Below are 11,890 nucleotides of genomic sequence, written 5' to 3'. Positions count from 1 at the left end.
ATAGAAAACTATGTAGAAGGTTTACAGATGCCAAATGTCAACAGTGCTACCCAAAGTGTACCTTCACATTCCCAAAAGGTGAGACTGAACCAAAGCCAAACAATTTTGAACTCATACAATGAAGCAGGTTATAGTGATCACCCTAGGAAGGGGGGAGCTACAAATACATCAAGCTCAGCTTATGTACTAGTAAATGCTACACCAGTTAGAATCCCTAGAGATTCTAGCCAGCAGACCCCTTCAAAGCAAAAACCATTGAAAGATCATATGGTTGTTAGAAGTTTCCAATTGACCCATATTCCATCAGAATCTACGGATAAATGCTTATATGAAGATTATCAAGGATAAAAGTTTCAGTTGATCTCCACAAATCAAAGTCAAAAGCCGACAAATCCCATAGTGTTCAAATAGTTACATGTGACCAAGATCACATATGCATATCAAGATGCACATGGTAACGAATATCAGCAAGATCATGATCTTGTACAAACCCCTATGGATGGTAAGACTGAAGCCAAAGACTATCTGAAGATGATGCAAAGCCGCAAACTGCCAGAACAGGTAACAGATAAGTCAAAGTCAATGGGAGCTAAAGTCCAGAAAGAAGGTGTGATAGAATATGCCTCTACATCAAAGAACCCTCATGGATCAGCTTCTTCAAGCAAGTCAAGCTTTCAAAACTTCAAGTCAATTGCTGACTCAACTGAAACCTCTAAGGAGACACCCAAAAAATCAAAGATATTTCAACCAAAGTACTCAAAAAAGAAAAGGAAAGTCAAGCAAGTGTTTGTTCAGAGCAGTTTAGTCAAAGTCAATGATCCAGTTTGGCCTAAGGATAGGAAATCAACACAGAAAGACAAACACATGGGATGGATAACTTCACAATGGAGCTTAAAGGAATAGGAATACTATGGAGGTAACAGACAGATATGGGTACCAAAACCTCAGGTAAGGGCATATGAAGTAACTTCAAGTCCCTCCCAAGAAATAAGGCCCACAAGGTATCAACCTCGACAATATCCTAGGATAACTAAGAAGCAGGTATACAACAGAACAACATCAAAAAATGTTGAAGTCTATCACAACTCTTAAGAGGATACCGAGTAGAGATGGATCTCAAATCTTCCTCTTAGAAAAGGATTGTACACAGGCTATAGAAAGATTTGGCTATTAGTCAACCGCAAGCCAACTATAACTACACAAGACCTACATGAAGATCTCAAGAACTCAACAAGACCTAGAGCTAAACAAAGTCAACAATGGAGATACAAAGGTCATCAAGGGATTTGGGTTCCTACGTCTTCCAATGATCCTAATCAAAAGCCAAATGCCGATAGTGAACAAAGGCCTACAACAACATCAAAGACTTCTTACAATAGGCCTAAATGGAGAATCAAACACATAATGGAGTCTTCAAAGTCAAAGAAGGACAACCCAACCAACGTGAATGCAGATTCAAAGATGATAAAAAATCTATGGCAAAAGAAACCTTCAAGGCCAACTTGGTCCTTCACTAATTCTCTTTTTGAGGATTCAAGCTTAATTTTACCTGAAGAAATGTTTGTAGTAAGATCAAGAATGTAAAAATTCAAGTCGCCAGGGTGCAAAAACCACTCTTTGGCATAGTCAGAGTGGGGTTGTTGAGCCATAAAATGAGCAAAGCATTAGACCCAAAGCTTCAAGTCATATTAAACTCTGTGCTAAGAGTCGTAGTTATTAGGCTTACGCTCAAGCTGGAAGAGTTGAGCATAGCTAAAGTCATGTCACTCACACTGGATGAGATGAGCATAAGAGTTGAAGACTATTAACTTACACTTGGTGGAGTGTCGTAGAGTCCAACACTCACGCACAGTGCACAGTAAGATGAGAGCACATATCCTCGTCAATGAACACCATTTTTAAAGGGGTGCCAGCTTACAAAGCCATGTCATATGCTTTTATAGCTAACCATCTTTCTCAATTACCCCTCAAAATCTTTCTTGCACATCATATTGTTTTCCATGCAATTTTGTGTATGCATAAATAGGATGTCCCATTATTGGACATATGTATTAGACACTCTTTTTGCTTCCACCTATGCACCTTGAGTGGAATACAACAAGCAAACCAATGTTCAATCATGCTACCCTCTCATATTTGTTGCCTTTTTAATTCCATATCTATCAGCAAATAATCCCTTGAGTACTTTATTAATATTTCCCATGCTAATAAGTACTCCAGTAACGCGCATATCCGAAAGGCACTTTTTTCCCACTGGGTTTTTTTCCTTTGGTCATCCAGGTATTAGACCCTAATTTAGGATCTCATCATTCTACTTCCCTTGTACATATTTTTCATAAATAAACATCAGTCTCATCATTATGCTATTACAACGAACAAATACAACATCATCTCTCACATCATACATATTCGGACCAATGAAGATGCTGCAACAAATTGAACCTCATCAACAAATCCAACGACAAATGAAGACAATCATCCCATCAACAACCAATCAAAACCTTCCCTTGCCTCCACGAACACTTTTCGACAGTGCCCGAGGACGGGCACTAAAATAGGAAGGGGGGAATGTTAACTGAGTCAATGTTAGTTAATAGAAGCTGATAAAGACCAAAGACATACGAATGCACATCGAGGATGAATGCAAATAAGCAATAAAGATTGGAGTTACACATTTTCCACGTTTTCCCAAAATGGTCACGTATTGTAAATTCCCGATTTATTTCAAAGCATTGTAATATTTCTAATGTGTTACGGCTCAATGGGAGTTCCAAATTGTAAAGAATAGGCCACTTACTGTGCCTAGGTTGCACATTCAGTAAGTGGTGAGCCCTAAAGACCTTGGGCGGCCGGACATTGCATATTTTTACCCTAGGTATATAAGGCAGTGTGTAAAATAAATTAGGGTTCTCAAGTCATTTGTTAAGAGTACTCTTTGGTGAGAGCGAATTTGTGGTAGGGTCTAAATATTTTCTCCATTAAATGATTGAACATGGCTGGTGCATTAGTCAAGCCAAAGTCTAAGGCATGCAAAACTACGAGGAGTTCCTTTTCATATATACCTGGAGCTTGCTCAACAGGATCGAGCCTTCAGCTTTCATAGGCTATGGCGTGCTCTTCTTGGAGCAAAACAACTCCAAGGCAATCACTACAAGCGTCACATTGGACCTCAAATGGCTTTGAGAGATCCAGCAGTGTAAGCAGAGGTTGAGAGATAAGCTTTTCTTTAAGCATTCAAAAGCATTGTTCTCCTTGGTAGACCACGTATACCTAATGTTTTTCTTTGTTAGGTCATGTAATGGGCCTGCTATTAGTGAGAAATTTTCTATGAAGCGTCTATAGTATGTTCACATACCTATAAAGCTTCTTAGTTCATGAAGATTCCTTGGTTTAGGCCATCCTTTTATTACCTCTAACTTTGATGGATCCATTTGGATGCCATCTTGAGAGATAATGTGACCTAAATACTGAATCTCTTGTAAGAAAAACTCACTTTTCTTTCGATTAACATAAAAGTTATTCTCTCTTAAGACTTGAAATATTACCTGGAGGTGTTGCTTGTGTTCATCTAGTGAGTTAGAGTAGATGATAATATCATCAAAGAACACTCCAGTAAAGGTTTGGTGAGGCCTAAATAGCTTCTTCATCAAGCGGTTGAATGTGGCTGGTGCATTGGTCAAGCCAAAAGGCATGACAATGTATTTGTAAAGACCAAACGTAGTGCAAAATGCGGTCTTTACAATATGTTGATCAACTATCCTTATTTTGATGGTAGCCACTTTTTAGGTCAATCCTACTGAAGTAGATGGACCCTTGTAGCTTATCAAATAGGTCTTCTACCTGTGGAATGGGAAACCTATTTTTGATAGTGATCCTATTTAGTGCTCTATAGTCAACACACATACGATATGCGCCGTCTTTCTTTTGCACTAGTAACACGGGTGAGAAAAATGGAGATGAGCTAGGCCTAGCCATGCCCTTCTCAACTAACTTATGCACTTGCCGCATAATCTCCTCTTGTTGAGCTTGAGAAACTCTATAAGGAGTTTTATTAGGTGGTGAACTTCCTGGAAGGAGTTGAATTGCATGGTCATCATTGCCTCGTTTAGGAGGTAGTTCACAAGGGATGTCGTCAATAAAGACATCTTGAAACCCCTTGAGAAAATTGGATAACTCTAATTCCTTGTGGTTGTTTATATCTTCTTTTGCTAAAGCATTAGGTTCATTTTGAGAATCTTTAACAAAAATCATGTACACGGAAATAGAGCTCTTTATTGACTTATTGAAAGCTTGTACAATGGGTATGGTGTTACCCATTTCCTTAGCATCTATGTACATATCTTTTTTGTTGAATGTAAAGCGGATTCTCTTTTCAGGGAATTTAACATTGGCAGCCATGCAAACAAACCATGGTGCCCTTAGGATTACATCCTCGTGCTTGAGAGGAGAGATAAAGAAGTCCTATTTTCCCACATAGCTTTGGACATGGAGCCTCAATTTCCCAATTAAGGGAGCGTCTGAAGCTTCTTGCCCCTTGAAAGGACCATCCGCAGGTAGGACATCTCCCATCTCATAGGCTTGGATGCCTAGCTTGGTGGCCAACTCTGTGGATATGAAATTGTGAGTAGAACTAGGGTCAAAGAGAATAAAAGCATCATGTTCTCTTAACTTTTCCCAAGCATGGCGTAGAGGAGATCCTTTGTGGTGAGCTTCTTCTTCTTGGATTTCAACCAAGGTAGCACTAGGAGGCTCATGGCGGGTGTTCTTTTGGGGACAAGCGCGGTACGCATGCCCTTCCTCGCCGCACTTGTAACATCAGTTATCCTTGTGATAACACTCAAGCTCATCAGGAGAGAGTTTTTTTTTGCCTTTTTAAACTCCTTTCTCCTTAGCTTTGTTATTGGAATTGCCCTTAGGAGACTTTTGGACATTGTCCTTTTCCTTAGGCTCATTGGTACCCTTGTTTTCCGTGGGCTTAAAATTTCTCTTAGCCCCTGTTTGAAAATTGATTTGAGAAGACACCATAGTATGGTGTATAACCGCCGTAGATATGGTGCGTGACCTTTGGGAGTTGACGTAATCCACCATTTCTTCAGTTAAGCCCGCATAAAATTATTGTTTTTTCTCTCCAAAATCCATCTTTTTGAAGACATCAGCTTTGAAAATGTAAATCCCAAAAATTGTCTACATATTTGTGAATGGATTCGTAGGGAGAGAGCTTCAAGCTTCACCATTCAGTGAGTACTTTTTCTTTGGCATCGGTTGCCAAAAACTTCTTCATAATGGAAGCTCTTAAAGCTTTCCATGTTCATGGAGCTTCACCGTTTGCCCGTAGACTAGACCACCATTGCCAAGAGGACTTTTGAAAGTGCATGGCTACATGGCATAGCTTAGAGGACTCCGTGAAGCCCTTATCTCCAAACGCCGCATCAAATTGTTGGGCAAAGGCCAAGACTTTGTCCGTAGCACCAAAGTTGTCATTGTAGGTAAGGAAAGAGATGCTCTTTCCTCCCTCTTTGAACTTCTTGAGCTTCGATGACCTCTTCCATGCGGCATAGGATTTCCTATGGCCTCTTCTTTTTGATGGTTCAAAAGTTGCACCATCGCTTTCTTTAAAAGAGGAAGAATTTGAGGAATATGGAGAAGGGGTGACCTCTTTCTCGCCTTTTTCTTGCCTTGGTTCTCTTTGTACGCACCATCACTTTCTTCATAAGAGGAAGAGGGTGAAGAAGATGGAGAAGAGGGTGACCTCTTTCTTGACTTTTTCTTCTCTTGGTTTTTGTCATCCCTCTTTGAATTATGGTGTGGAGAAGTGTGCGATGGTCTTCTCCATTTAGGAGGTGATGGAGAGCGTTTTGCTTGCCGTCTTCGTGGAGCCGTCTCCGATGGGGTGGCAGGAGACTCACTTCTTTCTCATTCCTTGAGTGGGGGATCTTGAGTTATCCTTTGAGAAGAAGATGTGTCATCAAGAAGCAAATTTTTGAGCCCTTCGTATGGATCCTCTTCTTCTTCCCGAATCGGAGAGAGGCCTCTTTTGGGAGTCTCGCAAGGAGGCTTCGTAGGTACTCTCTCGTCGTGGTGGGGAGTTTGGAGAATCCCATGAGCACGAAGCTGCCGTTGCACTTCACTTTGGAGGGATGGATTTCCCATGGCTTGTTGAAGCCTAGAAACAAGGCAGTTAACAAGCATAGGGATATCATTAGTAGCCTGCTCATTAGAAAAATCAAAGCTATCAACATTAATTTCACTCTCTTTACTATTGTTAGCCATTCTAACAACTTTTAGGTGTAAACTTTTTTAGGTGTACTTTGGCACTTCAAGCCCTAGTTGCTACTCCTCTTTACCCCTTTAGAAAAGCACTCAAGCTATTGTACCCGTGGCTCAAATATCATTAATTGCAAGGAATAGAAGAGAGGATCTTTCAACACCAAAACAACACCGGATCCTGTCAAGCTTCTCAATAGTGGTTAAGCCGTAGGACTCCACCGGCTCCTGTCAAGCTTCTCAATAATGGTTAAGCCGTAGGCAATCCTTGTAGGACTCCACTATTAAGACCATAGCTCTCAACGGTGATGCCCTGTTATCTGTACGAAGGCAAGCCCACTGCAAGGCTGAAAAATTCCTATTCTACTTACTCAATTGCAATTAATAATACAAACCCCCCATTAAATGCTAGCTTGAGGACCTCCCTTCTTGAGCAAGAAAAGAGAAACCTTGTGCTCTGATACCAATGTAACATTTAATGGCCTAGTAACTTGTGTGTAGCGGAAAATAGCATGAACATAGTGAGCATTTCATTAGAATAGGTTCCTAATGAGCATAACAAGAGTGCTTGGGTGGAGAGAGCAACAAAAAGAATAATACCTAGTTAGATAGGCATGAACAATACTTCAAAAGAGAGAGAAATTAAGATATTGACAAGACCGGATTTACATGGAGCCGGTCCCCCCTCCAAAAGGCTTTTTATTATAGGTTTCCCCCATCCGAGAGACATTTTACAATACAATTGTTTGTGCTCCTTCAATAACTAGCTAGTGCAATGAAGATGGAAGCTTCATGCACTAAGCACAACACTTATAAGACACAACATCAATTCCCTCATGGTCTCAGACCCAAGACCTCACACACCTTCGAAGATGGTGAGAGCTGGCAGGGTATGAGAGTAGATTGAGAGGAAGAAGGAGTAGTCTTACAAGAAAGATATACATCTCCTCACATAATCACTCATATTAGCATAGCATGCTTAGTAGTTAGTATGGTAGAGGAGATGAGCATGCATTGAAGCTTGGCTCTTGGTTGGATTTGCATCACAAAGCCAAGAGTTGTTGGTGTAGGCCTCCCTTCTCACAAGCTTTGAGTAGGTGATAAGCTTTCTATTAAAGCTTGAGAAGAAAAGAGAGAGAGAGAGTCTTCTTTTTTCACACATTAGCTAGTGTGAGTGTGTGTGGAATAATGCCTAGAGAAATTCAGTCCCCTCTCTCTCTTGGTCGACCCATCATGCAAATTACTCATGCTGACACCCCATTGGACCTCTCCAAGCTTAGTCAATGAGAAGTAAGTAGCATAAGTGATAGCATTCTGACATTTTTCCCCCTTTCCCCTTTTGTGAGGGATTTAGGTAATTAATTAATGCAACTAAACTCTCATTGGACCCCTTTGTCTTCTGGCCAATAGGAATCAGGCAAGCCATTGGGCTGCTGAATGCTCATTAGACCCCTTGGGAGACTGTCCAATAGTCTTCTAGAGAGCTTAATTCTTATTGGTTCTTTTACTGAGTGTTTTTAAATTAGTTAAAGTAGATTTACTCTAGCCTAATTCTCATTGGTCCACCTCCATGGCCATCCAATAGGATTTGAGTGCACCTTGTAGGCATCTAGGCTAGGGAGCTGACATGTGTCCCTCATTCCCTTTGTGTAAAGGAAGCTTGTGAGTGTGTGTGTGTGTGTGTGTGTATGTTTCTCTCTCATCCCCTACTTACAGGGCTCGCCCCCTCCTATGTAGGAATCATGAAGACTTTTTGTACACACACAAAGCATCCAATTTTTATAAGCTTGACCATTCGACACAACCTTTGATTTTTTGGAACCTTAGCATTTTGGAAGTCTTAATGGGCTGAACCTTAAGGTCTTTAAAGCCCATTGTTGCACACTGCTCTTTTGCAGATGGCCCCCCCTTTGGATCCCTATTTTCCCTCCTTTGGATCCCTATTGTGGTCGGTCTGCCAGCTTAACCAATATTCTAGCTTTTTCTCCTGTAGTACTTCCCCATATTAAATGATCAGTTTAAAATGAGAAAATCATTTAGGAGAATTAGATATTAGTTATTATGACAAATTTTATTGGATTAGAATGCACCATGTGGCCCTAGGGCCAGAGGGTGCCAATGTAGAATCTCTAAAGGGAATTTAAGCCACTCAAGAGAACCTACATGGGAACCATGGACATAGAAACTCTGATTCAATTAGAGGGCAACATATGGACCTAGGTCCCAAAGGCTATAGATTAATTAGTTTAGGGTTACGATAGAGGTCATACTTTAGAAATAAACTAGAAGGCAAAGGGATTGTTTCCACTACATGCATTTTCATGTAGACATGGGTGTGCACGTATGTCACACCCATGAATATAGGCATTGACCAATAAATACAAGATTGTAACCCACTGGTCCTTATCTATGTGCACCTCTAGACCAAGGTGTGCGGGGATCGGGCACGGCTAGAGAATCTGAGGTAGTTACAATGTGCGAATGTAGAAGCTCTAAAGGGACATTTATGCCACTCAAGTGCACCTACATAGGAACCATGTACATAGGAATTCTCATTAGATTAGAGTGCATCTAAAGGGCATTTAGGGGCTCCTAAATGGACACCATTGAAATAAGAACTCTGTTTCAATTAGAGGGCACCCTATGAACCTAGGGCCATAGGGTGCCAATGTAGAGGCTGGAGAGGGGCATTTTGGCCATTCTTCAAGGGCTACTACTTTGGCACCCTATGGCCCTAGGGCCACAAGGTTCCCCTAATTTCATAAGAGATCCTATGGTCTTAAGGCCATAGGGTTCCTCAATAACATAGAGGGGACTCTATGGCCCTAGGTCCATATGGGTGTATTAATATCCATCTTGTCTAAATATATGATGTTGTTTTTATAATTAAAAAAATGGTTCATAAGAGAATTTCAAATTCGGTTGATTCAACAAGCTCAACACCAAGTTAATAATATCTAAATTTTCACTTACCAAATGGTGGAATTGATGAGAAAGTTCACTTCTCCTTTCAAGATAAAGAGTAATTTTCCTTCAAAAATTGTGGGATTGTTAAGGAGATAAAGAAATATTGTTCAGATCATGTCTCTATGTCTTTGAGTAAAACTACTCAATGGTGATTCCTACTTGTTGGATCATGTGGCCTTTGCTCAAGACTTCATGAAGTCTAATTGTGATGGAGTGACAATGTCAAAAGTAGGATGGGTAGAGCTTAAAGAGGACACTCCAAGTGAGAACTTGATAGACTTATATATTGAGAGCTTTAAAAAATTCACTTAGTATTTAGGTAAAATGAGCAACACAAAGAAGAATAAGAAGAGAAAGAATAAAGACATACATAAAGCAAGCGAAGCTAAGAATCTCAAGGAGAGTGAGACTCCCTCACTTGGGGACAATTGTAAAGGCCCAAGAAAACCTTTCAATTATACCCTTATAGACTCAAGAAGAAAAATATAATAGTGAACTTACAACCCCCATAGTTGAAACCCCCTCAGTGGTAGTGATTGTGGACTCAGCTCTCTTAGCTATGCTAGACTCTATTGTACAGCACAAAGAAATAGATCTTGATAAAGAAGTTGACAAAGCTTCTAAGAGTGGGCTAGATGCATGCGTTGGAATTGAACACTAGTTTTAATTTGGGGTACAATTTACCAAATTGATCCTAGTTGACGAATGCAATTTTCCACCAGATGGCTATAAATGTAGACCATTGCCAGATGCGTATGTGAGATACCTTTTGAAGCGGTTTGCAAGGCACTTTAGGCCAATCTCCAATGCAACAGACTTGATGCCATATAATCAAATTACAAAAATGCATCTACAAATAGCTGAAGTGCATGGAGACAAGCTAGAAACATACCACTATTGGATTCTCTCCGGTCAACATTCCATCATAGCAACTAGAGCTTTTTTGCATAAGAAGAGTCCTAAGTACTCTTCTAGTGTTGGGATTGTGGGCTGTGGTCTAGCCCAAAAATGAATGTGTGAGAATATCCCTTGTCTACATGGCATCATAGGTGTCCTGCAGCATGTGGAGTGTGGCCCAAAAGTGTCCCAAGTCATGGTACTACCCATGGGGGAGTTTTCTAGGCATAGCAAACCCATTTTGGAGTAGTCTGCCTCACCTTAAAGTTCCCTATAAAGGTGGATCCAAAAATCCAAGCTCTCTTTTTAGTAGATGCATGTGGCAAGTGGAGATGCCTCTTTTGTGCTATATAAGCACCTTTTGTAATCACTCTTTCAAAATCTAGTTAGTTCATCGCTTGAGTCTACATACTCTCTCTCTCTCTCTCTCTCTCTCTCTCTCTCTCTCATCTTGTGTAAATAGCAAGTTAACTTGTTTAGCATGAATGTTACTCTACTTAATTCCCCTTGATCCAACAATTGGTATTAGAGCTTTTGGTAGTAATTAGCATCTCCTAATAATTTCCCTATGCTAGGTCACATTAGCACTTTCTCTCTTGCTAATCGTGATCATTAATTAAACTTCCTTGCATTTCATATTAGGCTGCAGTAATATATTTTGAAGGTTTAATAACGATGGGATATGTACCCTCATTGAGGGTGTGCCACTAAACACATTGTTAAGCTAATGAAAGAAGAGTAGCATTAGCATTAGAAGTTTCTTTTTCATAATTATTTTTCTTAGTGTAATCCTCCTCTACTCCAGCTCTTATTAGAGCCCTCAAACTTCAAATTTGAGCATCATTAGCTCATTAAAATATCCACTAAGTTTAGGTGTGTGTGTGTGTGTGTGTGTGTGTGTTATTGTGTGAGCTGACTATAAAGCTAAGTCTAAGGATGCTATCTTTGGAGGCCTTCTACAACAAGGGCACGTGGCCACTTGGAGAGACCCTCATAATAGAACTTTGACCTTGCAAATGCATCGAGTTCAAGCCATGAATCTCGCTCTGAGTTTTTGGGTGCCTTTGCTTTTCTCTTAACAAAAATATTTGAAGGATATCGTGGCTGCCTATGGGCATCGAACCTGCATGGGGGCTTTGAGAGCCTCAAAGCTTACCCAACGCTATGCTATTTGCTTGTCTAAGAGGTGCTCGCATATATGTTAACCATTTATTGTTGCAGGGGTAGCACCCACGCCATCAAGCTCCTCCCACGGCCCACTTCTTGAGCTCCAAAGGCCTCTTCCACCCCTAAGCAGTCATTCCTCAAGACCTACTCCCGTGGTGCCTCATTCTTTTTCTAGCCAGTTGTTCCACGGTCTTTTGCAAGATCTTAAACTTCTACCAACAAGCTCTTAAGAGCCCCTTCTCACCGGCTACCAAGACCATCTCTTGAGCTACTTTAATCTTATTCTCATACACAACTAAAAGGCTTTTAAATCTTGTTCACTCATAATTAAGCTTCAAAGTCACTATATCAAGCAAAGGGTATTCTCTTTAAGCACAACTAAGTGAATTGCAATGTATGTCTATAAATTTATCACTCTTGGATAATTTAGTGTGCTTTTGTAGGAAGATAGACAATGGCTTGTGGAGAGTCTCCCTTGTTAAGACCTCTCCATGTGTGCAAAAATTTATGATGATATGTATAGGAGATGCCGCACGCTTGGCCCCTCAAAGTATCCTCGGAGATGGAAGAGGAGACATTAGTCCTTCACATAAGT

Source organism: Adiantum capillus-veneris, chromosome 2 (genome assembly GCF_014529385.1).
Source record: "Adiantum capillus-veneris isolate H3 chromosome 2, ASM1452938v2, whole genome shotgun sequence".
Classification (NCBI taxonomy): domain Eukaryota; kingdom Viridiplantae; phylum Streptophyta; class Polypodiopsida; order Polypodiales; family Pteridaceae; genus Adiantum; species Adiantum capillus-veneris.
Note: the sequence above shows the minus strand (reverse complement) of the source record.